We start from the raw sequence: 27,552 nt of genomic DNA on the forward strand, positions 1-27,552 counted from the left end.
GTTTTTTTAAAGATTTATTTATTTATGCATACAAGAACTGGGGTACAGGCCAGAGGTGTGAGGGGTGAGATAATTCACCAGAGACAGAGTGGGGAACAGAACAGGCAGACTGACTGAAATACACTGCTGAAAGGAGCAGCTGGTGTCAGGAGAGGTCTGCTGCACCATGTGGGTAGCTCCCTGGCCTGCCAGGGATGGAACTTGTGATGTAGAGGCTGTTGATAGCTTTATAGGTTGTGCATTAACATTTTGCGCCACCAGGGAGGTCCCAGTTTAATTTCATTGTTGAGAAAAATTAAGAAAAATTAAATCCAGAGAAGATAAGTGATTTATCCAAGGTGAAATAACGGTATAGCTGGATCAAGAAGCTAAGTCAACAGTGTGTTGGCAGAGATGCGTCTATCTCATTGTCCTCAGCACAGAGCAGATTTCTTAGCTTTCATATTTCTAAATATGTGAGTGTATTATTGTATTTCTTGAAGCCCAAGACCCTTTAGCTCATCACAGTTGCACTCTGCTAAACTAAATAGGCATTCTTTGTTTAGTCTCCTGCAGGTTTAGAAGTTGGCAACAAATCTTATAAATACATTTTTAACCAGCAGTGCCTACCCTGACTGTATCAATGCCTCTTAGTTCAAATTCTTTTTTTTTTAAGATTTATTTATTTATACAAGAACCAGGGTACAATTAGAGGCACAGGAGGGTGAGAGAATTCACCAGAGAGAGAGCGGAGAGCAGAACAGAACAGGTAGACAGACCGAAGACACTGCTGAGAGGAGCAGCAGGCAAGGCAGGAGAGGTCTGCCGTGCCTTGTGGGTTTCTCCCTGGCTGGCTGGGGATCGAACCACACTGCAGAGGCTGCAGACAGCTTCATAGGGCTGTGCTCAACTGCTGCGCCACCTGGGAGGGCCTCTTAGTTCAAATTCTTAGTTCAAATTCTTAAGATCAGATTCCTACTTGACTCAACCCAGCCTGTAGATTAGTCACCCTCAAACCCTCTTTACCCCCAGTTACCCACATATGATGCAGAAAGTTGTAGTCAGGGGAGTTGGGTTACCTAGTATAATCATGGCCACCCAGACCTGCCTTTTCACTGGATTGTGAGGTAATTCAAAGAGCAGCAGTTTAGTCAAACAGTGATGGCAAAGCATATCATGAAACCAATCTTCTTTGATATGATCTTAGAGATCAATGAATACAAGTTCTATAAATCTGTTGATGACAACTTGTACAATTCATCTTTTGATGCATTGTGTACTGTTAGGGTTCTCCACTTCTTGTTTTTATTCTGTTTGTATACATATGTATAGATACAAAGAGAGAGTTATTATAAGCAATTGGATCACAAGATCATGGAAACTGGCAACACCAAATCTACAGTGCGGGCCAGCAGACAAGTGCTAGGAGAGAGCTGAGGTGGATTATCCAGTCTGAGTCTCAGTAACCCAGCGACAGGGCAGACAAAAGTGCAGATGAAATCTGAACATGGTATACTGGAGAATTCCCTTTTCTTTGGGAGGGCTGGTCTTTATATAATACTCAGGTCTTTAACAGTTTAGATGAAGCACACCATATTATGGAGAGCAATTTGCTTACTCAAGCTCATTGATTAAAATGGTATCTCAACCTAAAACACCCTCCAAGTTGACATATGATTAACCATCATACCTACTTTCTAGGATCTCATCCAAAATAGCTTAGGGACCACAGAGTAAAAATGATTCAAGAGTTAACCACATACATATCCAAATGTATTCCATTTCATTTCCTATTTAGCCTACATAATTTTTGCCTTTCTTTAGCTACATTTTAGGAAATTTTCCATACATAGAACTGTCACAGAGAACAAAAGGGCTGATATGCTGCTTTAGGCAGTAAAGTGATTGTGTCATTTTTATAGAATCTCCTTCAAGTAAGGTCTAGGGTTTCTGACAGCTAACCAGTGTTATATTTTGACCAAAGAATACATGATTGAGAGTGATTTGTTTGAGAACACTCTCTAGAGTTAGGAATTTCTTGCTGACTCACTTTTCTATAAAGAAATTCAATGATAGAGTTCTGATAAATGTTAAAATGTGATAAGTATCCACACTAAAGAATGTTTTGTCGGACTATCCTCTTCCATTGCAATGTCAGAAAAACCTGTTCATCATCAGCGATATATCAGCCATAAAAATTAAATAAAACCACAAAAACTGCTTCATGGAAATCTAGGAGAAACAAACTAATTCATGATTAATAAATCATTTTAAAGCACATTTGTGTTACTTGGTGGTGGTGGTGGTAGAATCTAGGAATGCTGCATTTCTTCCTGGATTTGGAGCACTTCCCTGTGGCAGGTGGGAGGGCAGAGACAGGAGTGCGAGATGAGCATCATGTTCAAGGATATGTTACTCATCATCTTTATCTCTGCACCTGGCTCTTCTCACTGAGGGTCCAACTTGGGTCCTGGTTTACAGGACAGACCAATATAAGAGACTAAAGGTGGAATTAGAAAATGTGAGTAAAACAATGGAAATGAAGGAAATGATAACAGAGTCTGCTGGTTGATAACCAAAGAAGAAAATACAGAGGCAAGAAAAGAAAAAGAAGAATAACAACAGGGATCTATCAATGGTTCAAATGAAATCAATATTTGCAATTTGGCTACTGTTTTACTGCTTTGATGGTAATGTTCAATTCCATATTCAATGGTAGAATGGTGGCAAAGCTCCCTTTAACCCCATCTCATACATCCAAGGAAATCTCCCAGGGATGGCACCACAAACTGCTCCTTCGTCTTCCTGTACATACTCTGTACCATGTTGATTGGACAGAACATCCAGCAGGTTCTTAGTATTGACCCTACATGAGCTGCCACCAAGCAAGCAAGTAGATTTCTTGGCTGTCCACCTTTTTCTGGGAAGTTCTTTTGAGATCAAAAGGAACTCTATAATTCCTGGATTCTCTTTTAGACATTCATATCAGAATGGCAACTATTTTGTAGCAATCCCATAGGCAACATTATCACTCAGGATGCTTTTTATTTTTGAGTTATTTTTAGACTTTTTTGATATGATTCAGATGAGAATGGCACCCAACATGATAGTGCTTTCATTCACAGATTTAAAAAAAAAATTGTGTGTTGATTAGAAAAGTTCAGGTGATATTCATATAATGAGAAGCAAATCACATCATTCTTATTTTGCTTATACCAAATTTTTTGTGAAACCGACTCTAGATTATGCTGTGTGCCATGTACCATTTAGAAATCAGGAAGAAAAGTTTAGTTTGTGTAAATTTCAATTGGTACTATTTGTGTGTGTGTGTGTTTAAATCCAAATATATGATCTGAGATCAATAAAGAAGACAAAAATGCTAGTGATTTCATCTACCATGAAAAATATATATTGCTTTATTTGGCATATTTCTATCAAGAGATATACTTTAGCAATCTGAACATAAAGGTGGTAAACACTGATAGAGTTAGAATAAAATAAAATAATAAAATAAAATGAAGGGTTGAAATAAAAAAGGGCATGTGTGTCTATTATACAAATGCTGAGTGTTACTGTTGTCATGAGCAGAGATTGAGTTATATAGTTGCCTAGAGGAAGAAAAACAGAGCTTCACTGACCGCACACATTGATATATACATTAACCATGAAGGGAAACATTTTGTTTCCATCGGGTTGCAATTATTATGTGCTATTAGCCTGGAGAGAACACACCCATTCTGGACATCAGAACCAGAGATATCAAACCAGCAATATTTAGGCATCTTTGCCTTTCCCGTTCCTGTGGGGGATTTCTCCACAATATATTTTGTGTTCAGTGTGAAAACAAGGCATTTGTCACTGCTCTATAAAAATAACACAACTCAAGTTATCACTTGCATCTTACAACTTCCAGAAAGAGCTGTGTTTCTCTGTTCCAAAGTGCTGAAAGGCATCAGTATATTTTAAGTTATACTAAAGAGAATCCAATATGGAATTCATTTTTGATGTAATGTCTTATCCACTGACTGAAATAGTGCCTCTACTTGTTAGTTGTCAGTTGTGCCTAGTTGTGCTAGGCAATATATAGAAGGAAAGAGAAAAAAATTAAATCTGCTAAGGGAGTTATTTTGTTTATGCAAGGGTGCAGAATGGCTTCAATTGAAGCAGGTGAATGTGATAAAACTACAGGACAACAATGCCTGAAGCACCACAGGCCACTGGAGACACAAACAATTATCTCTGTTAGAAACATCATTTGCTAACTTTGTTTTTAACAATCCTTTTAAATTAGACATCACTTTAGTGTTTTTTGAATATCGACTCAAATTGTTTTCATGTCATGGTCATTTATTGTATGATGAGGAAGTATTTTAGGAAAAAACTGCCAGGAAGTTTAAAAAATTTGCTTTGAAGAAGTTACAATTACATTTAGCACAGTCAAATTTATTCTTTTAGATTATTCAATCCCATAATATAAGCTAAGCATGTTTGAGCATATTGCCTTCTTTCCATTGTTAGGTATGGCTGCGGGTTGCTAGGAAAATTACTAGTAGTTATTGTTTCCTCAAAACTACTAATCTTGTAGCTATTGAACATTACGTAATAAGTATTTGGTTTAATTCAGTAAGAGTTGCTGAACTTCTGCAAAAAGACCGCAGGTAGATGTATTACAGGGCAACCCCGATATGAAATGGGTTGCCTGACTGTGGGTCTTCACCCACGTGCTAAAAAGGGACTTATAATAAAACTCAACTGCAGGCACACACAGAAAAGATTAATACAGGGTTTATTTGCAAAAGAAAGGGAAATGAATAAATGAATAACTCAGGGAGAAAGAGAGGGAGATAAATTGGTGAATGTGTCCTACCAGTCCCGCTCACCTGGAATCCCAATCGCACACTGAGAGCAGGAGAAAAGCCAAGAGCCAAGAGCCCAGCCAAGAGCCCAGAGTCAAGAACCGAGAGACACCTCAAGGCCAACATGTCTGGTTTTATACCAAACCTAGCTGCTTAATTCCACCTTCAGTTTCCAACAACCCTCCCTTTGGTGATGATGGGATTGTAGTCCCCCATGTCTCAGATTAATAAATCTTGCTTCTCACCTTAAAATGGTGTTGGAGACTTACCAATATGGGGATATTTATCAGGTGACCTGATGTGTCCACTGGCAGATGTAAGCACAAATAACTGAGTGCAGAGGATGGGACCTAAACCAGCATAGATTACAATTAAAAAGAATATAGAGAAGCATCTAGTTCTGAGATTTGTCTTTTTAACTCAGTCCTTTAGTGATCATGATATCAGTTTAATTGGTTACCAGCAAAATTTTAAAAATAATAACAATAAAGGAAAAATAAATGAGAAAACGTGCATTCAGTCTCACCTTTCCCTCCTCCATTGTCCACTATCTGGAATGCAAATGTATTGTTTATTTCTCTAATGAAAGCCTTTCTGGATCTCTGGTAGCATACCTGATAAGATCAACATTTCTCCTTCTGGCATTCTTACCTACTCTGGCTCTCCTATCTTTTCCAGCTAATAACCCCTTCTTCACCTTTGTTGTCCCAACTCTCCTGCTATACTCACTCCATGTATTTGTTCCAACTCCCCCCTCTTAGCAAGACCTTTGCTCTTGATGATAGCCCATGTACCTTACAAAACCCAGCTTAGGAGTCATTTCCTTTGTGAAGACTTTCTTACCTGCCTAGAAAAGTCAAGTTTCCCTCCTCCTTTGTATTATCACTGATGTTTATTGGCATGTCTTTATTGCAACACTATGCAGTGTCTCACAACTATTTGCTTAATATCATGCATATGTTTTGAGAAGCATATCACTGGGCAATTTTGCCATTTGGTAATCTACATAGACTGTAATTACACAAACATGGGTGGTGTACCTAGATTGCATGGAATAGCCATTGGTATCACCACTGAATATGTGATCCGTTGTGGACCAAAATGTCATTAAGGAGTATATGACTGTATACTCACCTCCACAACCAGTCTCTAAGCCTCTTGACAGCAGAGAAAATATCTTATACATTTTTATTTTCTTGGCATATAGGAAGTACTGAAAAGAAATGAGATGAATAATCAACCAATCACTCACTTTGCTCTGTTATAGCAATTAATTCAGTGCCCAATTATTTATTTGCATAATCCTTTCCACTTTTAGTCTAAGTATCTTGAGGGCAGAGATTATGCCTTAAATATTTTTATTTGCCAAGCATATACAATGAATGAATATACAAACAGATTAATTTGGGAAGCTGACAATCGATAATATTTTATATCTGAATGACTTTCAAATTTTCCTAATGAAAACACAATATACTGTATTAATTGAGAAAAGTATAGCAAGTATATTGCTTGGTAGGCATCAACTAAAGTGGTTTTTTTAAAAGATTTATTTATTTATGCATACAAGAATTGGGGTAACATGGGTAGGGTGAGAGGATTCACAAGAGACAGAGTGGGGAGCTAAACAGGCAGACTGACTGAAATACACTGCTGAGGGGAGCAGCGGGTGAGATAGGAGAGGTCTGCTGCACCATGTGGGTCAGCTCCCTGGCTGGCCAGGGATTGAACTCATGCTGCAGTGGCTGAGGACAGTTTCATAGTGCTGTGCTTAGGCCTTTGTGCCACCAGGGAGGCCCTTAAAGTGATTTTGTAGGAAGAATAATAATAATTGGGTGGTTATCCCCAGCCCAATGATATTAACAAATGATTTTCTGGAAGAGATGTATCAGATATACTGGACATAACAAACCAATGAATTAAAGTGAGACTATAGGGAACATCTACTCTTACCCAGTGACTTCTATTTGACCATGCCATCACCCTCAGGATTTGGGAGAAATCAACCCATCTTGCTGCTCCTGACAATCTATAAAGGAGAATACAAAACTATGAATATGGCTAATTTGAGAGAAACTTCCAGAGCAGTCTTTGTTTTTGATAAGAACTTCCTTCCCCTCACAAAGAATCTACCCCAGAACATTTGAAGACTCAGCCCCAGAATAAAAAGGCCAAGATTTCCAGGTTCCTGTCCTGGCTCTTATCCAATGCAAGAATCATCTCTAAAAACTGGATACCAAGCAGCAGACATTCTAGGCACTAACTTCCCTCTTTCCAGTTCATTTTCTTTCTTTCTTTTTAACATTTATTTATATATATATTTTACATCATTGTTCATTTTTTAAACAATGTTTGCTGTTTCCCCCTCATGTGTAGTCCCCATAGAATTTTCACCACCAATGCACCCATCCATCATCACCACAGTCCCATGTGCCCCTCCCTCCCTCCTTCTGATCTCTCTCCCTCCCTTCCCCTGCAGGATGTCTCTGGTTTATAATTGTCTGCTTGTTTTTGGTTTGTTTTGTTGTTTTGTATTTTATTTTTTTCCCCTGATGTCTTATTTGGTTCCTCTATATTCCTTCTATAAGTGAAACCATCCAATATTGGAACAAAGATATGCAATGGAACAAGGACAGTTTGTTCAATAAATGGTGCTGCGAAAACAGGACCACCACATGCAAAAGAATGATACTAGAGCACTACTTCTCACCATGCACAAAAATCAATGTAAAATGGACAGAAGATCTGGACAGAAGACCTAAAACCATAAAATATATAGAAGAAAATATAAGTAAAACACTACAAGGCATACATCTCAGTAACATCTTTCAAGATTCCAGTTCATTTTCATTAGCACTTCTATGTTGTAAGTTCACTAACCCCATCTAGACCTTCGAGTCAATTATGCGTATCCTCATGTGTCCACCTCATGCACTGCTCAGCATCGAGTCCATGGTCCATCACTCTGATAGGTTACTTGCTTGCATCTGTAGATCACTGAACCATGACTCAGTAAACTAAGCCCTTCAAGCCAAATCAGCTCACTAAATGTTTTATTGGAACGCAGTCACACCCACTTGTTTATGAATCGTGTGATTGCTTTTGTGTCAAAATAGAGAGCTGAGCATTATGACAAAGGTTGTAAGGCCTACAGAGCAAGCCTGAATATTTACCATCTAACCCTTTACAAGAAAGGTCTTCTCATCTAGGTCCAAGACTCTCTTTGATCATATTTCCTTGGAGTAATTCCAATCTCCATCTACTCATTACTGCCCCATGAGAAGCAGAATGGGCAGGATAAAAACCCACATGAAAGCTCATTGTGCTCCACTTAAATTTATGGTCACAGTTTTCAAGTCAGCCTTTCAACAATGCCCCCAAACTTAACTATAATCCTCTAGTCAATTAATTATTCCCCTTTGTGAGATTACTCCCTTTCATATCTTCTCTTTCCTTAAAGTTCCAATTTTTCCAATTTTTCCCTTTTTTCCCCACTCTTGCATGGTGACTTAATTTCTTATTCCACTTAAACAATCATAATGATTAGGAAAAGAACCAACTTGTCCACCCACCATCAAATATACCTCTTTATACCAGTGCCCATTTTTCTGTGTACCCTTCTCTTGCAATAATAAAAGCATGTCTACTTTTATTTGAGGTCAACCACTGAAGCGTGTATTAGAACTCGTCTACTCAAGGACCTCAATCCTATAAATATTCCCTCTTTTCCCTAGTTCATCATTTTACATTCTTTGCTAGCTCATGACCATAAGCACACATACTGTAACTATTCCCATAAAAATAAAAATGCTTTTGTAAGGATCCATTCCCCTCATCCTGAGTTCTGGCCCTGTGTTTTCATGCAGTCATTCATGGAGAAAATACTCTTCCTACAGACTCTTTCCAAGTTCTCATTTTGAATTCTCTCTTCAAATCAACTCCACTCTAATTTGCCCATGTCTCCAAAATGAAAACCTAATTGTCAAGGACACAAACTCATTGTACTCAACTTCTCAGAAACATGTAATCTAGGGATCACTATTTCCCTCCTGAAATTAATCATTTATTTATATTTCAGAACACTATGAGCTCTTGATGTTCTTTATATCTTCTTGGGTCTCCTCATTCTTCATTGCTGTCTTTTCTCCTCACTTGCAAAATTGTGGAAAGTCTGGGATTGACTGCTCCATCTTCAGATCTCTTCTTTGTCTAAGCTTATTTCCTAGAAGGTCTTGCCTAGTTTCATGCATTTAAATGCAATTTACATTCTGATGTTTACCAAATTTCTGTCTCCAACCAGAGTCCTCTGAACATTGTGTCTTTTTCTCTAGTAGGCATTTCAAACTTAACAATTCAATTTGAAGCTCTTCCTAAAACATTCCCCTTTTCAAATATTCTATGTTTCTACAAATATTAAGTCCATTTATCCAGTTATAATCCTTGTAGGATATAATTAAACCTAAAAGTCATCTCTTCCCTAACATTCAGTCAATCAGCAAATCTTATTTATTTATACATACAAAAGCTGAGACATGGGCCAGAGGTACAGGGGGTGAGAGGATTCACAGAGACAGAGTGGGAAACAGAACAGGCAGTCTGACTGAAATACACTGCTGAGGGGAGCAGCAGGCGAGTCAGGAGAGGTCTGCTGTGCCACATAGGCTGCTCCCTGACCAGCTGGGTTCAAACTTGTGCTGCAGAGGCTGTGGATTGATCATAAGTGTTGTGTTTAACCCCTTGCGCAACCAGGGAAGCCCAATCAGCAAATCTTAACCAGCTCTTCTTTGGAGATATATACTATACATATATGTGTGTATATATATGTATACACACACACACACACACACAAATACACAAGACGGACATCTTCCTTGCCACTTCTGCCTCTGTCTCCTAGTCTTCAACAAAATCTCCTTCCTGGTTTTCTTTCTTCTAATCGTGATTGCCATCTCGCCCATGCTTCCCACCCCTACACAAACACACATAGTTATATATCCCCATAGCAATCAGAGAATTTTATTTTGAATATAAATCTTCATATGTTCTTTCTAGGCCATAGTTTGAAGTGGTTTCCCCTTTGATTCTGAGTACCGAATCAAAAGTCCTTCTTTATATAATTCAGAGTGCCCTTATAATTTTATTTGGGTCAGTCTCTTTGAACTCATCTTGAAATAACTCTCACTGCTCTATCTTAGCCTCATCAGCATTTTTACTACTCCTTTGACACCAAGATTCTTCCATGCTCATGGTTCTTACACTTGCTGTCCCTTTGTCTTTCTTCAGAATATCATTGTGCCTATGACATTACACATCTATTTTTTATTATCTGAATTCTCCCCAAACTTATAAAATTTGTGGGGCTAGTGTTCATTCACCTTTGCATCCTAGGGCCTAGTATAGTGCCTAATACACAGTAGGCTAACATGACTATTTTTTAAATGCATAAATAAATTTTTTATATCTGATTTCATGTTCTTATAATCATTGTAAGGGAAATAATGAATTTCTGTAAACATCAAATAGAAATCAACAGGAAAGGAAACGATTCTATTCTGGAAACTGAAAATATATTTCTACTGAAATAACATTTTTAAGGATTTTATGATTTTCTATTAAAGGTCTATTAAATATTTACATTTTATTTTTATTTTGGTTTTTCCATTGAGGCCATTATGCTATGACAGAGATTCCTTTCTTGCCTGTGTTTCTAGTTACCAGAGGACTTGAGCAGGGCTTATGCTAGGAAAGAGAAAAAATAGGTGGTTTAAAATTAAGTGAACTGATCTGTACTATATAAAGCAGAGAGGAGAATGATGAGCATTCTGAAGGCATTTGTCTATCATAGGAAAGGCTCACTTTCATCAATTATCTCAAATATTCATGGTGATCACCTGCTTATGCAATAATATATATTTTCTCTTAAAATTCCACAGAAGTAGTGACAGTCTCACTGGAATTGATTATTTTCTCAACAAGTCCTAATGCATGGAGGAGGATTTCTCTGTTTTTATTTTTTTCTTTATTTCTTTATTTCTTCATTTATTTCTTTATTTCTTCATTTATTTATTTATTTATCTATTTATACAAGAATCAGGGTACAGGCCAGATTCGCCTGAGGGTGAGAGCATTCACGAGAGACAGAGAGGGAAACAAAACAGGCAGACTGACGAAATACACTGCTGAGGGGACCAGCAGTCGAGACAGGAGAAGTCAGCCGCACCATGTGGGACCCTCGCCGGCCGGCCATGATTGAACCAGCGCGCAGAGGCTGCAAACAGCTTCACCGTGTTGCGCTCAACCGCCTGAGCCACCAGAGAGGCCCGCATTTCTCCATTTAAGGTTCTTCCCTAGGCCATCCTTTCTTTGCAAATCACAAATTCTAAATAATTTTCATGTTCCATTCCTTTCTTTTTTTTTTAAGATTTATTTGTTTGTTTGTTTGTTTGTTTGTTTATTTATACAAGCACTGGGTACAGTCAGAAGCCAGAAGCGCGGGAGGGTGAGAGAATTCACCAGAGCCAGAGCAGGGAACAGAACAGGCAGAGTGACGAAATACACTGCTGAGGGGAGCAGTGGGCGGCAGGAGAGATCTGTTGTGCCATGTGGGACCCTCTCCAGCGGCCGGGGATCGAACTGGCAGCTTCACAGCCCAGCGCTCAACCACTGCACCATCAGGGAAGGCCCTCATGTTCCATTTCTAATAGACATGGTTAAACTGCATTTAACCAAAAATATGTAAACCCAAGTTTCAATAAAATGAGTATTTAAAATACATTGAGCTATATAATCAAGAAAAATGATATATTCAGAAAAGATAAAATTAAACATCTGAATAAAAGCTCATACTAATTATGTACATTCAAAAATTTGCTCTCAAAACATAGCCAAATATCTAACACATGCATTTGATTATCCCATATGCCTATACTTTAAGCTGCCCATTGCATTCTTTTCCCACACATTTTTTGCAATCATGATTCTGATTATGCAAACAATCTCACATTTTCTATACTAACAGTGTCACAGAGGCAGCCAGTATAGTGCCAATAGGAAATTAAGTACAGTTCAGATTTTAATCCCAACAGGAAAGTAGATATACTGATAATTTCCCAGTAGGAAATCGGATCCTTTTCTCTGCATAGCTTGACAAGATGATGGTATTTCTTTTCCCTTTCTATTAAATTAACATAAAAGTAATGGTAACTCAGCATTAAATAAACAGGAATAGAATTCTAATGTCAATCAAAATATATGTCAATCTTACTTTTACTGCCAGTTACTTGGACTATAAATTCATTATTGGAAGTATTTATCTTTTTATTTCTTCATTGTCTAATCAGAGAGAAAAAAAATGCCAGGTTATAGCTTTTATCATTCATTTCATTTAAATAATTATTTTTCTAATTTTCCTCCAGCTATTCTCACCCAACCAACCCCTGAACAATTCTTAACTGTGAGGTTATATATGAAATAGGTGGCTTGTTGCTGTATTTACCTGAAAATGTGAGTATAAATCTATGTATGCAAAAATGATTTCTTAAATCAAATTTTCAGACTCAGAAATTTCCTGTATAATTTGCAGAGGTAGCTTCCTATTAATTTTTCTGATGTACACCCTGCTGCTTTCCAAGTTGAAAAACATTCTGAATGTCTAACATTTCAGTGTTCTAGGTGACTAATGTCTCAGAGCTATTTTTTCCCTTAGCAACATAAAATGGACTTCACACTAGTAGGAGTCTGACTTACTGACTAAAGCTCTCAGTAGGGGGCACTGCTAAGTGCCTCCACGTGTGTTGTTTTTAATGTGCTTCTAGGAAGCTTTCATCTGGACAGTGTGTAAAACATTTTAACTCAAAGGGGATTTAAAGAACAAAGAGTGAATTGATGAATTGGTGCCCAAAGCTGGCCAGGCCTCCTCCTTGAACAGCCATGAATTGTTCAATTTGAAAACTTTCTTTTTCTCAAATTTTGTTAAATTTTAAAAATCTATATAATTTAAAAATCTGTATAATTTTGGAAGTACAACTTTACACTTCCTGGATACTAGGTAATGTGGTTTGCTGTGAGTATGGGACTGCAATTTGAAAATGGAGTATCAACTTAAATACCTGCATTGCACATAGGGCATTTATTCAGTGAGCAAGGAAAGAAGAGATTGACAATTTCCTGTATTCCTGGATCTCATAGGGAAGGGACAAAGGTAAAGAGAGAAACAGCGTTGGTGATATGTGTTCAAATAAATGTCTCTCTCTCTCTCTCTATCAGTCAACCTACTAAGGAATGTATAGATATATACATAAGATTCATTAATTACAGAGGTGTCTTTGGAGGGTATACTACCTAGAAATAAGTCTCCACTTTGGGCCTGCATTTCATGTATGTGTAACTATGCAATTGGTTAAATAATGCTTTTGTTACTTGAAGTATTCCCAAACACTTTTTTTAAATATTTCTTTTTTTTTTTTTAAGATTTATTTATTTATTTATACAAGAACCAGGGTATAGGCCAGATGAGCAGGAAGGTGAAAGGATTCACCAGAGACAGAGCGGGAACAGAACAGGCAGACTGACTGAAACACACTGCTGAGGGGAGCAGTGTGTGAGACAGGAGAGGTCTGCTGCGCCATGTGGGATTCTCACACGCAGGCCAGGATGGAACCAGCACTGAGGAGGCTGCGGACAGCTTCACCATGCTGCGCTCAACTGCCTGCACCACCAGGGAAGGCCCCCCAAACACTTTTTAACTCTAATGCTCAAAATACTTTTGGCAGAAAAATGAAAGTTTCAATCATTCTTTATATTCAAACTGTTTCTCTTTTTTTTGCTGTGTTCTTGCATAAGACTCTTGCTATATCCTAAAGCTTTATACCATTTCAGACAGCTTTATGACAGGTTAGAGGAACTCCCAACTTTGCCCAATCCATTGTGAATGCTGCAAACATTAGCTGTAGATAAGGCTTCAATAAAATGATACACTAAGATCTTCTAGAATTTTATACATGGATCTCTTCTTCTGGACAGCTCAGTTAACACACTGGTTTCAAAGAGATGCTATAATCATGTCTTTCTATTCAGTCTGCTAAATCTTGAAGGATGGAGTCTACTAACTAGAAATAAAACACAGCATTTAATATATTATATTAAATTGTATCATTTTCTTAACAATATAACACAGATTCCTCATGTAAATTACTTTTTCTATTGCTCCATTAAATTTGATGTATTAGAACCTATTCTAAGGTTTATTAATGAAAATGCACCTTTTATTCATGCAAGTCTGCTGTAAGCCTCTCACAGCAGGTAGAAGAAAATAAAATCAAACTTTTCGTTGTTGCTAGGTTATTGAACTTCATAAAGGAGTCTCAATGAAATCTATACAAGCACACAAAAGTGACAAACAACAGCATATAATGCAAAATTATTATCAAAATCAATTGACTAGCAACTCCTTGAGAGTCCATGTTAGGGAACACAGATGGTCTTGGCTTTGTTCTCTTGCAAAGTTACCGGGGCTACTGCTCTTTAAGTCTCGTCTGCATCCATTGGTTTGAAAAATTAAATAACAAGATCATTTAACTCTAGCACATAAACACATTACAGCAAAACCACTATGGTTAGAAACAAATTAGTTTGGGTTTTATAAGTAAGCTTTCTCTGTTAGCATGTTTTCATCAAGAAAAAGAATCACTGAAGTGATAAGGCAACAAACACAAGTGGAAAAATATTACACAGTATGTCCAAAGAGCTCAGTCTGTGGATGTATAATTACTTTAGGAAGAGGCCATTTGCCAGAAAATTGAGATTTATTGCTTATCTGGGAATACAGAATAAAATCTATATTTCCTAATACACAGCCGTGTGCAAGCTAAGATTCTGGTTTTTCGCTTAATGTATGATTATGAAAGTGAATTATTTTCTCAGAGAAATATTGGTTTTAAAAATGCTTTCAGTTAAAGTAAGTGGTCAGGCAGTTCCTAAACAGTGGCTTTGTGCTATGTTGCAATGAATGTTAATATGGTGAAGTTACTCTTGAGAGTAACTTGATTACTAAAAGGAGTCCTGAAGCATTTTGACAATCTGTCCACAATAAGTTACAGTTCCCAATTCATATAAAAATTGTTTTTATTGTAGTTACTATAAAGTATAATGCCATTAATTAATTCTTATTATGAAATATGCAGATAGCATGATTGATACTATCTATTATGTGTATTTAATAACTAGATGTTGGAGTTGAAGGCTGGAGTGCTGCCCTCATTTGTAGTATTTCCCTATATTCATGCTGTGACTATAACCAACAAGGCTAATATCAAGCATCCAACTTTACATCACAGACTGTACAATTAGGAAGAGATATACAGCAGCCATTGCATACACATACATATATAATAATTATATATAACTAATACAATAGTCATTATTAACTCTATTACATGGTATAGTATGTATTGAATAATATTTCTATTATTAAATGGATTCAAAAAAGAAGTGAAAAATTTTAAGAGCATAGAATATAGTAAAAAATATAAAATAATTAGAAAGTGTTGAGTTTTAAGTGTTCACACCTATTTATATACTTTAATAATATAGTCTAGTACTGAATAATATAACAATAGTTTTAATGATGGCTATGTTTCACTAGCTTGAAAATTTTCTGAAAATTTAACAATTAATTCTTGTGAACTAGTAAGACTTGGTTCCATGTCATGGTAAAATCTTTAGATCTAGGTAATATTTTTCCTGAGAAGAAAAAGATTTCATTTTTAGATGACAAAAATTTACAGGACATTCAGTATGCATGTATGGTTGTGTCTCAATCACTGCTTTCTAGATAAATGATTTTGTTCACATTCCCTTCACTGTTGGTTCCATAAATTCTTACACATCTTCAATAAGTGAGATACAATGAGAAAATAAGTAGTTTCTGTGAAACAAACACAGTATTATTGATCCCTGTCACTTCTTTACCAAATTACCTCCTCTGTAGGTTGTACTATTATATGAAAAGCATGTCTAGTCACTGTGATTTTTCCCTTTGCCCTGTCCCATCCACAATGCACCCAACTGCTCAGACCATGGATGTATCCCCTCCAATTCTGGCTATTATGTTAAAAAAAAACAGAGATTTTAAGAAGAGTGGTAAAAAACTAAAAGCTTTTTCACTAAGCTTTTGTAGAAGACAACTATAGGTTGTTTATTGAGGCACTATTTACTATAGTCAAGCTATAGAAACAACCTAGTATGCCACGACAGGGGAGTGGATCAAGAATATGTGGTATATATGCACAATAAGATAAGACTATTGAGTTCATGCTCAATATTACTATTAGAAGCAGTAGCTAGAGCAATCAGGCAGGAAAAATATATAAAAGGATCCAAATCAGGAAAGAAGAAGCAAAACTATCATAATTTGTAGATGACATGATAGCATACATAAAGAACCCTAAAGATTCCAGTGAAAAGCTACAATAGTGAAGCAATTCAGCAAAGAGGCAAGTTACAGTATCAATATATAAAAATCAGTGGCATTTCTGTATGTAAGCCGTAATCTAGAAGAGGAAGAAATTTGAAAAATTATCCCATTTACAATCACATCAAAACAACTTAAATACATTGGAATAAACCTAACAAAGGAGGTGAAAAGGACCTCTACAAAGTACAAGATAGTTAAACTATTGTTAAAAGAAATAGAAGATACAAAGATAACCAAAGAATACAAAAACACTGATTTGAAAGGAAACTTTCACCCCTATGTTTATTGAGGCACTATTTACTATAGTCAAGCTATAGAAACAACCTAGTATGCAATGACAGAGGAGTGAATCAAGAATATGTGGTATATATGCACAATAAGATAAACCTATGTCATTTGTGGCAACTTGAATGGAGCTGAAAGGGATTATGGTAAACAAAATAAGCCACAAGGAGAAAGATAAATCCTGGGTGGTGTCATTTATATGTGGAATTAGAGGAACAAGCAAAGAGTCAGACAGAGGCAAACTTTGAAACCAACCTTTGAAAGATAACCAAAAAGACATCCAGATATCCAGGGGATGGGGCAGGGGGAGGGATGAGAACAAAGTTGGCGGGTGGGAGAGGGGGGAACACAATGGACTATGGTGGAGGATTATGGTGCTTTCATGGTGGAGGCTTTATGGTGACTACATGAAGGGGGAGATCCTATACTTCCAAAAACACTAACAAGGATATAAACTAATGGTACTTTAATAAAAAATAATTTAAAAAACAGGTATTGTAGCTTCCTCCCTTATCTATCCTTTCTCCTACTCCAAACTTTTTGTGGCAAAATAATAAATATGAAGTAGATTTCTAAAGATTAAATAGAGCATTTAATTCCAGTTTTAACAAAGTTTCTTATATATCTTTGGGAAGCTTCCCAGGAAGTAACCTAATTTCTCCTGAACCACAATTTAATGAAATATTTCATTGGGTGGTTTGGTTATTCATCTGCTGTTTCTCTTTTTCTGCTTTCTCTATCAGCAATTTGTACCATCTCACAAAGTGAGCTATATCATGATGGAGATGATAAAGTGTTACCATCCGTCCTAGCTTGACTAAGATAGGTACAATTTAAACTTGTTGTCTTTGCATATATATTAAACTAAGTATTGTCAAGGTATGCTGCTTTGGATGATAAATTATATTGTCACTCATTCATGCCCTAACCCTACCATAATTTCTTACTATATCTCCCTTTTAGATATCTCAAAGACCTCAAAATTCCAATCTTAACCCAACTTATTCTTCCAACACCTATACTTGCAAGGTGCATTTTGTGTTAATGCTGTCTCCAATTTACCAATCAAATAACTTAGTTGTTAAAAAATTTCTCCTCTTTTCCATGTAAAATGACTTATCATCTTTGCAGTGATTTAAATCTCAGACTCAACCCAAATGCTCTATTCCTAATCCCATTGCCACTAGCTTAGCTTAGGTTTTCTCTTGTGCTAAAAATGTTTCTTAACTGCCTTTATTCCCTTGCTTCTCCCATTTACCTGTACAGTCTCATTACCTAGTGAAACTTCTGTGGGAAGGAACCATAGGAAGGTCTCTTTGTTTTGCCGGCCTTTGGGATTATGCACCTGGTATGTTGTAGGAGTTAGACAATATTTGTTGAATAAAAGAATAATCATGAGTTAGAGTAATATTTTTTTAAGATTTATTTTTATTTATTTATGCATCCAAGAACTGGGGTGTAGGCCAGAGTTGTGGGGGGCTGAGAGGATGATCCAGAGACAGAGTGGGGAGCAGAACAGGAAGATCTACTGAAATACACTGCTGAGGGGAGCAGCGGGTGAGACAGAAGAGGTCTGCTGTGCCGTGTGGGTAACTCTTTGACCAGGGAGCAAACTCATTCTGCAGTGGCTGCTGATAGCATGATAGTGCAGATAATTAACCCCTTGCGTCACCTAAGCTAGCCACTATTTATGCCTAAGATCGATTTTAAATTATACCTTAAATAACTCCCCTATATTGCCTACAAAGCAAAGTCCTGCATTCTCCATATCTGAAAGCCTTCCTTCCTTGGCACATCCTTTGTTCATTATGTGTCTGACCATCTGGATCCTGTGCCAGAGGACACTACATAGAAGAGGTGCACATCCTTCCCTGCATGGCTACATTTTTTTCTACCTTCACACTCTTGGGTCCTCCACACCTTGATGCCAATCTTCTGCCAAACTTCTGCCTCATGCCAATCTTCTGTCTTAACTTTCCCCACCCCATCTTCCAAGGGTGTGATAAATCACTATATAAAGGGAATGATTATTAAATGTCAATACAAATCATAAAGTTCACTCCTAGGTTTTGCTGAGGGCTTTTCTTGTTTCCATCGGGAGTCAGCAGTGTCTTAGGGAGAGAAACCTAGGAATTTTGTGTTTTTTTTTTTTTCTAAATCTCTAGAAGACTTTTATTTTTTCATTTTTTCAACGTATTTTTAAATTAGGTGAAATTTTTTTAAGAATTATTTATTTATTTATACAAGCACTGGGTACAGTCAGAAGTGCAGGAGAGTGAGAGAATTCACCAGAGTCAGAGTGGGGAACAGAACAGGCAGACTGATGAAGTACACTGCTGAGGGGAGCAGCAGGCGTGGCAGGAGAGGTCTGTGTGCCATGTGGGACCCTTGCCAGCGGCTGGGATCGAACCAGTGCTGCAGAGGCTGCGGGCAGCTTCACAGCCCAGCACTCAACCGCTGCGCCACTGGGGAGGTCCTAGGTGAATTTTTTGTACCAGATACTGATACAGGTTAAAGTAAATTAAGACATTTATAGCACTCATAGAATTAGAAGAGATTTTATGCAAATAATACCCAAATAAGTACATAATTACACATTCTAATAATTTTAATAGATACAATGTACAGAATATGAGAGCCAGAAAGAGGAAGCTTTACTTTAGATTGAGGCTAAGAAAATAAATCTTGAAGGAAAGTACATTTAGGCTGAGACCTGTAAGATGACAAGCTAGCCAGATTTAATTGGGAGGAAAGCTTTTCAGGTAGGCAAGAGCATGCATGAAAGCCCTTAGATGAGAAACACACCCAATATGGAGGTGAGTGAAGAGAAGGGAGGAGAACAGCAAGATATGTGGTTGGAGAGATAGCAGGAGTCAAATCATGTTGAGCTGTTGGGTTGTGACAAAGATTTTTAAATTATGTTTAGGGTTAATGAGAAAGATTTTATGTAGAATCCTCCTCTTCTTCCTGTCTCCTGCTCCTACTCCCCCTCCTCTTTCTAAACCCCCCCCCCTTTTGGTGTTTTACCATACTGTATATCTCAGAGGTATAAGATCCCAACTCTTCAGCCTTTTACAAAGAATGCATTTCATCTTTCTAAAATAAAACAAGATAAAAAATGTGATGCCCAAAGAGATGATTGAGTCCCTCAGACTATCCCAATCTACAATAATTTTTAGTCTTAAAATTAATATAAAATATTCCATATGATACATTTTATGTATTCCTATGGTTCTATTACTATATTTCTTTGTCTAGGATCTTTGTAATAGCTGTTATAAAAAAAGAGGTCATCACCAAAACATAAAATTAATGTTGTTATGTAAGTTTTCTAAAATTTCAAAATAGAACAAAATTTGAGGTCCTCTTCTTCCTGATGGTTTTTGAATCAAGAACATAAAAATAGGGCCTCTCTGGTGGTGCAAGGTGTTAAGATGCAGCCTGTGAAGCTGTCCGCAGCCACTGCAGCATGAGTTAGATCCCTGGGCAGGGAGCTACCCACATGGCACAGCAGACCTCTCCTGACACGCCCGCTGCTCCCCTCAGCAGTGTACTTTGGTCGATCTGCCTTTTCTGTTCACTGCTCTGTCTCTGGTGAATCCTCTCACCCCCCACACCTCTGACCTGTACCCCAGCTCTTGTATGCATTAATAAATAATTTTTTAAAAAAGGAACATAAAATAAATATCAAGAAGTAAAAATAAATATTGATAATATTTTAAACAAATGGAACACAGTAAATATAGAATTGTTTTACTTGTGCACTTAACTGCTAGCTTTCAGAATTATCTATGGAAAATTAAATTCATAATTTTAGTTCCATTTATAATTAATTAGTTAAAATAATTATTTATTTTTAAAGACTTTTTTCTCTTTTTATTTATTTTTGCATAGAAGAACTGGGGTGTTGGCCAGAGATGTGGGTGTTGAGAGGATTCACCAGAGACGGGAGCAGAACAGGCAGATCTACTGAAATACACTGCTGAGGGGAGCAACAGGGAGACAGGAGAGGTCTTCTGTGCCATATGTAGTTTAGCTCCCTGGCCAGGGTTAGAACTCAGGTCATAGCTGTGGTAACATGATAGAGCTGAGACTTAACTCCTATGCCACCAGGGAGGCCCCTAATTGGTTTAGGTAATTATTTAGTTTTGAAATATCTTAGTTACTATTATTTGGTGATTTCTATAAAAAGAGGGAATTTTTATATTTCCAGGAAAAAGTATAAATCTGAACTTTGAAAGGGTCAGTTGTTCAACATTTGGAAGATAAAATGTTTAAATGAGCCTTGAGCTTAGTACAACATGTGCTTCTTCTATCCTTTTTGCAATATACCACAGAGCAAATCAAACCAGCTGTGTAAATGAAAAATTCAAATTAGATATGTTTTAAACAGCTGCTAGTATCAAAGAATCTCATTGCAAATCTATTCTAGTCCTTCTGTTTCTGAATACAAGCAAACTGTCACTAAAACTATGTAAGTGTCTGAGGTGAAGACATATTTGATTAATGACAAAAAGTAATTTAATCCAAAGGTTATTTCCTAGCAAAACTAAATGGTTCAGAAGTGGGGGGTTGGAAAGAAAGAGAGAGAGAGAGAATATATATATATATATATATATATATGAGATATGGATTATGTGTCTAATATTATGAATATAAAATATTATTCTAAGAAATAAAAACTACCACAAATAAAAACATATATTTATTTGTTGTCTATAATAACATATATACCAATATTTGCATGTGAAATATTTGGCAGTTCATTTAAAGTTATCCTAAGACCTGTATTTATCAGCTGAACTGCAAGTTTTGTTCATTAATTTTGCCTAAATCATCTAGCTATAACTAATAATGACACAAGCTTAAGATTAGTACTGTAATTTCAGAATGATGTCATTTTCCTATGAAACAAAGGGTTGAGAGATTAGCCTATACTCCTATCTATGAGAAAGTCTGTATATTATTTTAAGTTGCTTCTTAAAAGGAGATAGCTGTCTTGATGTCGCCATTTGTCAAAATTGACTCTAATGAGTTCATTTTAAGATATGAATAATATTGAACCAACCCAGAAGGATCTCTAGGTCCCTCACTCCCCACACCCTTTAGAATCATTTGGAGCCAGAAGGAAAATGGCATACTTATATATCTTGTGCTGTCTGTGCTTACATTGGCAAGATCACCCACTGAACGGTTTCCATAGCATCCCAACTTGTCCTCAAGCTTGTTCTACCTTATGTAGGACAAGTACCAGACCATGATGGAAAGACTGGTGACACTGTCACTTGATATTCCATGATCTGTGCCCTATGCCCTGAGTCCTCTTCATACATGACCTGTGTCCTTCCCACTGTGTGTGGAAGGACATAATGCACCTCTTGACATAATGTATCTTTCCTACATGTGATGTCAGCTACATAAGAACAATGATGTTGCCACACTGCCAGCAACTGACAAAGGCTTGGCTCTTAACAAGAATACAAGCAGGGTTTGATGAGTGACCACATGACCACATGAGCAATGAATAACCACATTCCTTTCCAAGAAATCTGGATTTCACTGCACTTATGGGAATGTGTTGGGACACCATCCAGAGGATGCTCTTCATGGAAGAAGTCTTATCAATACCGATCCTACTGCTCTCTGGTCAAGCATTTGGAAGAAATTGCAAGGTGGAAGGCAGGAAAGTAAAAGGATACCTGTGCCACAGAAATTCAGTGCAGTGAAGATTGCAGGGTGGCCTCCCTGCCTCTCACTTTCTACATTCACTCTGTTCCAGTTTATTATGGAGACAGTACCACTTGCTAATAAGAGATTGGGATCAAGTGTTCAATCTCTTCTGGGGCTCAGTGGCACAAGGGAGTTGCTGTTCAAACAGTCCCCTGTTGCAAAAGAAAGAATATTTCTTCAGAACTCTAGGGACTTGGGCTGTAATTTTAACTGGAGACTGTCACACAAAGAATTCTCTAAGCCTTTGGGTCTACTGAGTCATATGGCCTGAGTGGCATGACATAGACCTACAGCAGAGGTTTCTTTCCCACTGGGTCCTACTCAAAACAGACAGCCTGCCAAGTTATCTGATAAGTGGTTTGGACCAATAGTCCCAAGTATGGTATAGGCTACTTAGAAATCCAAGTGATAGGGGTACAACATGCAATAGCTTGTCCTTTATCATAAGAGGATTGATCTGACCATTATGCCCAGACCATTTTATCCCTTATAACTTTACAGTGTAGCAGGCCACTCTAGGTGAAAGCTTCATCCCATACCCTTTGGCATCCTGTGATTTTCTAGGGCATCCAGAGTACTTGCCTCTTTCTGTTTATCAGGTTCCATCAGCAGTTCCAACCACACAATGTAGATGACCAGCATGATATTCTGTATCAAGCTCCTTGAAAGCTTAATTTTTACAGAATTATATAGTCCAAACATAGAACTGTTATGACATCGGCTACATGTAGTTGAATATCTTTCTCACCTAGCATTATTTATAAGCATTTCTCATGTCATTTAATAGTCTTTTAAAATACTTTTAATAGAAGTATAATATTCCATAATATTGCTACATGACATATATTAAACTATTCTCAGGGCCTCCCTCTTGGCTCAAAGGGTTAAGACACAACCTATGAAGCTGTCCGCAGCCACTGCAGCATGAGTTTGATCCCAGGCCAGGGAGATACCCATTTGGTGCAGCAGACCTCTCCTGACTCACCCGCTGCTCCCCTCAGCAGTGTACTTCAGTCAATCTGCCTGTTCTGTTTCCCACTCTGTTTCTGGTGAATCCTCTCACCCCCTCCCCGACACCTCTGGCCTGCACCCCAGTTCTTGTATACATAAATAAATAAATCTTTAAAAAAACTATTCTCTCGTTAGTGGGCAATTAAGTTTTTAAATAGCTGTTAAATCATGTTATGGTAAAACTCTGTTTCATCTCTGTTTTCTTAGATGAAATTCATAGGCATGAACTTACTGTTCTAGACTATAAAAATGTTCAAGGCTGTGGATTCATATTGACAAATTGTTCTTCAATCTGGCATACTGATTAGTGTCCCACCAACCATGTTCTGAAGGGTTTATTCCTCATACCTTAGCTAGCATTGATATTGACATCTTTTTTAATCTTTGTATATCTGAATATTAAAATTTATGTTATTGTTCTAATATCCACTTTATTGTGATGGAAAGTTAAATATTTTCATATACTTATTGGAAGTGCTCATTTCTTATTGTTTTTCTAATACTGCCAGATGAGAGAATGTAACTTCCTTTCATATTATTCCATGTTTTTATAGATATTAAATCTTTCACATCTGTAACTTGGTATTATTTCTTATAAAATTTAATATGCTAAGTTGCTATGTTTTCAGCAGAAATGAGAATCACTTCCTTTGGGTCAACAAAATAGTCAAAATACTCATTCAATAACTATTTTATAAATAATTTCATTACCCTGAGCCTGCCAGGTAAAGCCTGTTACTTCTCTTTTCCTTACTCTTACATATCCAATCTAGCAGGTATTACCTTTTTGAGGTCTTTCAGTGTAAATTAATGAGCATTCTGTGTTGTGAGATTTGTGAACATTAAGATTACTTTAGTGCTTTTCATTTGAAGATCTAGAACTTGAATGTAGTTGTAGACCAATATTTGCTTAACAAACCAAATTTTAGTTAATTCCTTATACTTCTCTAAACTTTCTCAAAGTTTTCACTGTCCCTCTCAACTATGAAAATGAAAATAGAATAGATACCACATGCAAGATGAATAGATCATAAAAAGCAGAGTTGAGTGAAAGAAGTTAGTCACCAAAAAAATACATGCTACATTTATAAGCATTCCCTGACATGAAGTTTCTCTTCATGACTTTCTTTTTTCCAGTGTATACTCTTGGCTCCTTTGTCATAGTTTAACTGTCTGCATAAGTGTGGGTTTATTTCTAGGCTCTCAGTTCTGGTCTATTGGTCTGTGTGACTTTTTTTATTCCAGTATACCATACCATTTTTTTTTAAAGATTTATTTACTTATGCATACAAGAACTAGGGTACAGGCCAGAGGTGTGGGGGATGAGAGGATTCACCAGAGACAGAGGGGGGAACAGAACAGGCAGATTTACTGAAATACACTGCTGAAGGGAGCAGCGGGTGATACAGGAGAGGTCTGCTGTGCTATGTGGGTAGCTCCCTGGCCAGGGATCAAACTCATGCTGCAGTGGCTGTGGGTAGTTTCATAGGCTGTGACTTAACCCCTTGTGCCACCAGGGAGGCCTCATATACCATGCTGTTTTGATTAGTATAGTTTGAGGGTCTGGGGATATGCTATCACTATATTTCCTATTTTTTGTCAAGATTACTTTGACTATTCAGGATCTTTTGTGGTCCATATGAGTTACAGAAATTTTGGTTCTATTTTTTGAAAAATGTGTTTAAAACTTGATAGAAATTGTATTGAATCTGAGTATTGCTTTGGTAGGATCACCATATTGACAATTTTATTTTTCCAATCCAGGAGAAGGAATGGTTTTTCATTTCTTTGTGCCTTCTATCTCTTTTAACAATTTTCTTATTGCTTACATTTATAGGGCAGTCACATCTTTTGTTAAGTTTACTTCTAGTTATTTCTTTTTGATGTAATTTTAAGTGGGATTGTTTTTCTTGATTTCACCCTGTTCCTACTTGTTTGCATATAGGAATGTAACTGAATTTTGTGAATTGATTTTATTTATTTTTTTCTTTTTTTGTGTAGGAGAACTGGGGTGTAAGCCAGAGGAATGGGGTGGGGGGGTGGGTGTCAAAGGATTTGCCAGAGGCAGAGTGGTGAGCAGAATGGGTGGCTCTACTGGAATACACTGCTAAGGGGAATAGCAGGTGAGACAGGAGTGGTCTGCTGGGCAGTATGTGGGTTAGCTCCCTGGCGGGAGATCAAATCCAGGCCTTAGTGGTGAGAGCACTGAGACATAACCCCTAGGTCACCAGGGAGGCCTTGAATTGATTTTATAACCTGTCATTTTATTGTAGTGATTTTTGTTTCATTTTTAGTAGAGTTGTTAGGGTTTTCTATGTGTATTTTCCTGTTGTCTACAAATAATGAAATTTACTTCTTTCCCAATTTCAATCCTTTTCATATCTTTCTCTTGCCTATTAATAGCACTAATCCTAGGAGCTCCAACACTATGTTGAAAGTAGTGATGAAAGTGAAAATCCTTGTTTTGTACCAGATCTTGGTGAAAAACTGAGTTTTCACCGAGAATGATGATAGCTTTGGGTTGTCATAAATAGCCTTTATTATGTTAAAGTTTGTTCCACATACCCCCATTTTGTGTATTGCTATCATAAATGGATATTGAATCTTATCAAATGCTTTCTTTGCATCTATTGATATTATAATAAGATTTCTCTCTCACTTTGTTTTTGTTGATATGGTGAATTATATTGTTTGACTTTAGTTTGTTGAACCATCCTCCCATCCCTGAAATAAATCCCACTTGGTCAAGGTGTATGATTCTTTTAATGTATTGTTGACTTCAGTTTACTAGGATTTTTGCTTGTATGTTCAACAGGGGAATGGGCCTGTAGTTTTCTTTTTCTGCAATGTCTACATCTGGTTTTGGTATTAGGGCAATGGTAGCTTCATAAAATGTGTTTGGAAGCATTCCCTCTTCATCAATATGTTAGAAGAGTTTGAGAAGTCTACGTAGCAGCTATTCTTTGAAGGTTTGGTAAAACTCACTTGTGAATCGGCTCTTATATTTTTCATTTTGGGGAGACTTTCAATTGCTTTTTCAATTAGTTTGTTTGTACTTAGACTGTTCAGGATTTTAATTTCTTTCTGATTCAGTCTCAGATGGTTGTGTTTTTTTAATTCATTTCTTCTCGATTACTCAATTTACTGGCATGTGAATGTTCTTGTAATCTCTTATGATCCTTTGAATTTGACATGTCTTCTGTAAATTCTCTCCCATTTCTGATTCTGCTCATTTGAATTTTCTCTATTTTCCTTTGTGATCTGAGTTAGAGGTTTGTCCTTTTTGCTGATTTTATTCCAAAGAACTAGCTTTTGGTTTCATTAATCTTTTGGATTATCTTTTTAATTTCTTTCTTTTATTTCTGCTCTAATTTTATCATTTCTTTTCTTCTACTGGATTTCAGTTTCTTTGGTTTATTTTTTCTACTTCTTTAAGGTAAGAGATACGATTATTTGAACTCTTTCTTATTTCTTGATGTGGGCCTGCATTGCTAAATATTTCCTTCTTGGATTTGCTTTTGCTGTATCCCACAGGTCTTGGAACATCAAATAATTGTTTTTTGAAGAAAGCTTTTTCAATTAAATAAAGATGCAGCACTTAGAATCTTCATATCACTGTGATTATAACTACCTAGTTTATGGTTTTTAAGAAAACTCCATTTTTGTAGTCTACGTATTGATTTATGTCTGTCAATAAACCCGTTTAATATAAGAAAAATATAATTTAAAAGAATATATGAAAAGGGATTAATATACTATATGCACAAATACTCCAATCCTCAAAGAATGTTAACTCATCTTCTTTTCTATGCCTTTGGCATTTGCATATAAATGATTAAGTTTTATAATCATTCTAGCATGTAGACAAATTTCAATAAGGTAATTATATGACTCAATTCTATATTGAGGAATTCACTTTCTGCCCCAGAGTTTCTCCCCACCAGTATTGTTTATTATAGAATCTTGAATTTTCCATGGTGCATGGCCAAATATGCATTGCACTGTGCCTCTTGAAGGTAAACCTGAGGAGTTGAGTGGTGACCTGCTAGTTGGGTGTAATTGAAAACCAACGATTTTGGCCCAAATCACCCTGCTTTTAAAGTTTTTTTTTTAAAGATTTATTTAGTTTTATTTATAGAAGCTCTGGGTACAATCAGAAGCAAGGGAGGGTGAGAGAATCCACCAGAGTCAGAGTGGGGAACAGAACAGGCAGACTGA

General features: G+C 36.9%; 1 pseudogene across 1 annotated transcript; it reads left to right on the forward strand.

Moving 5' to 3' along the window:
• Nucleotides 1-2,367: 2,367 nt before the first annotated feature.
• LOC311168835 (calcium load-activated calcium channel-like) lies at nucleotides 2,368-2,853 on the forward strand (annotated as a pseudogene). The gene has a single exon. The product of its transcript is annotated as a calcium load-activated calcium channel-like (transcript).
• Nucleotides 2,854-27,552: the final 24,699 nt, after the last annotated feature.

This window comes from Talpa europaea, assembly GCF_964194135.1.
Source record: "Talpa europaea genome assembly, chromosome: 3".
NCBI lineage: Eukaryota > Metazoa > Chordata > Mammalia > Eulipotyphla > Talpidae > Talpa > Talpa europaea.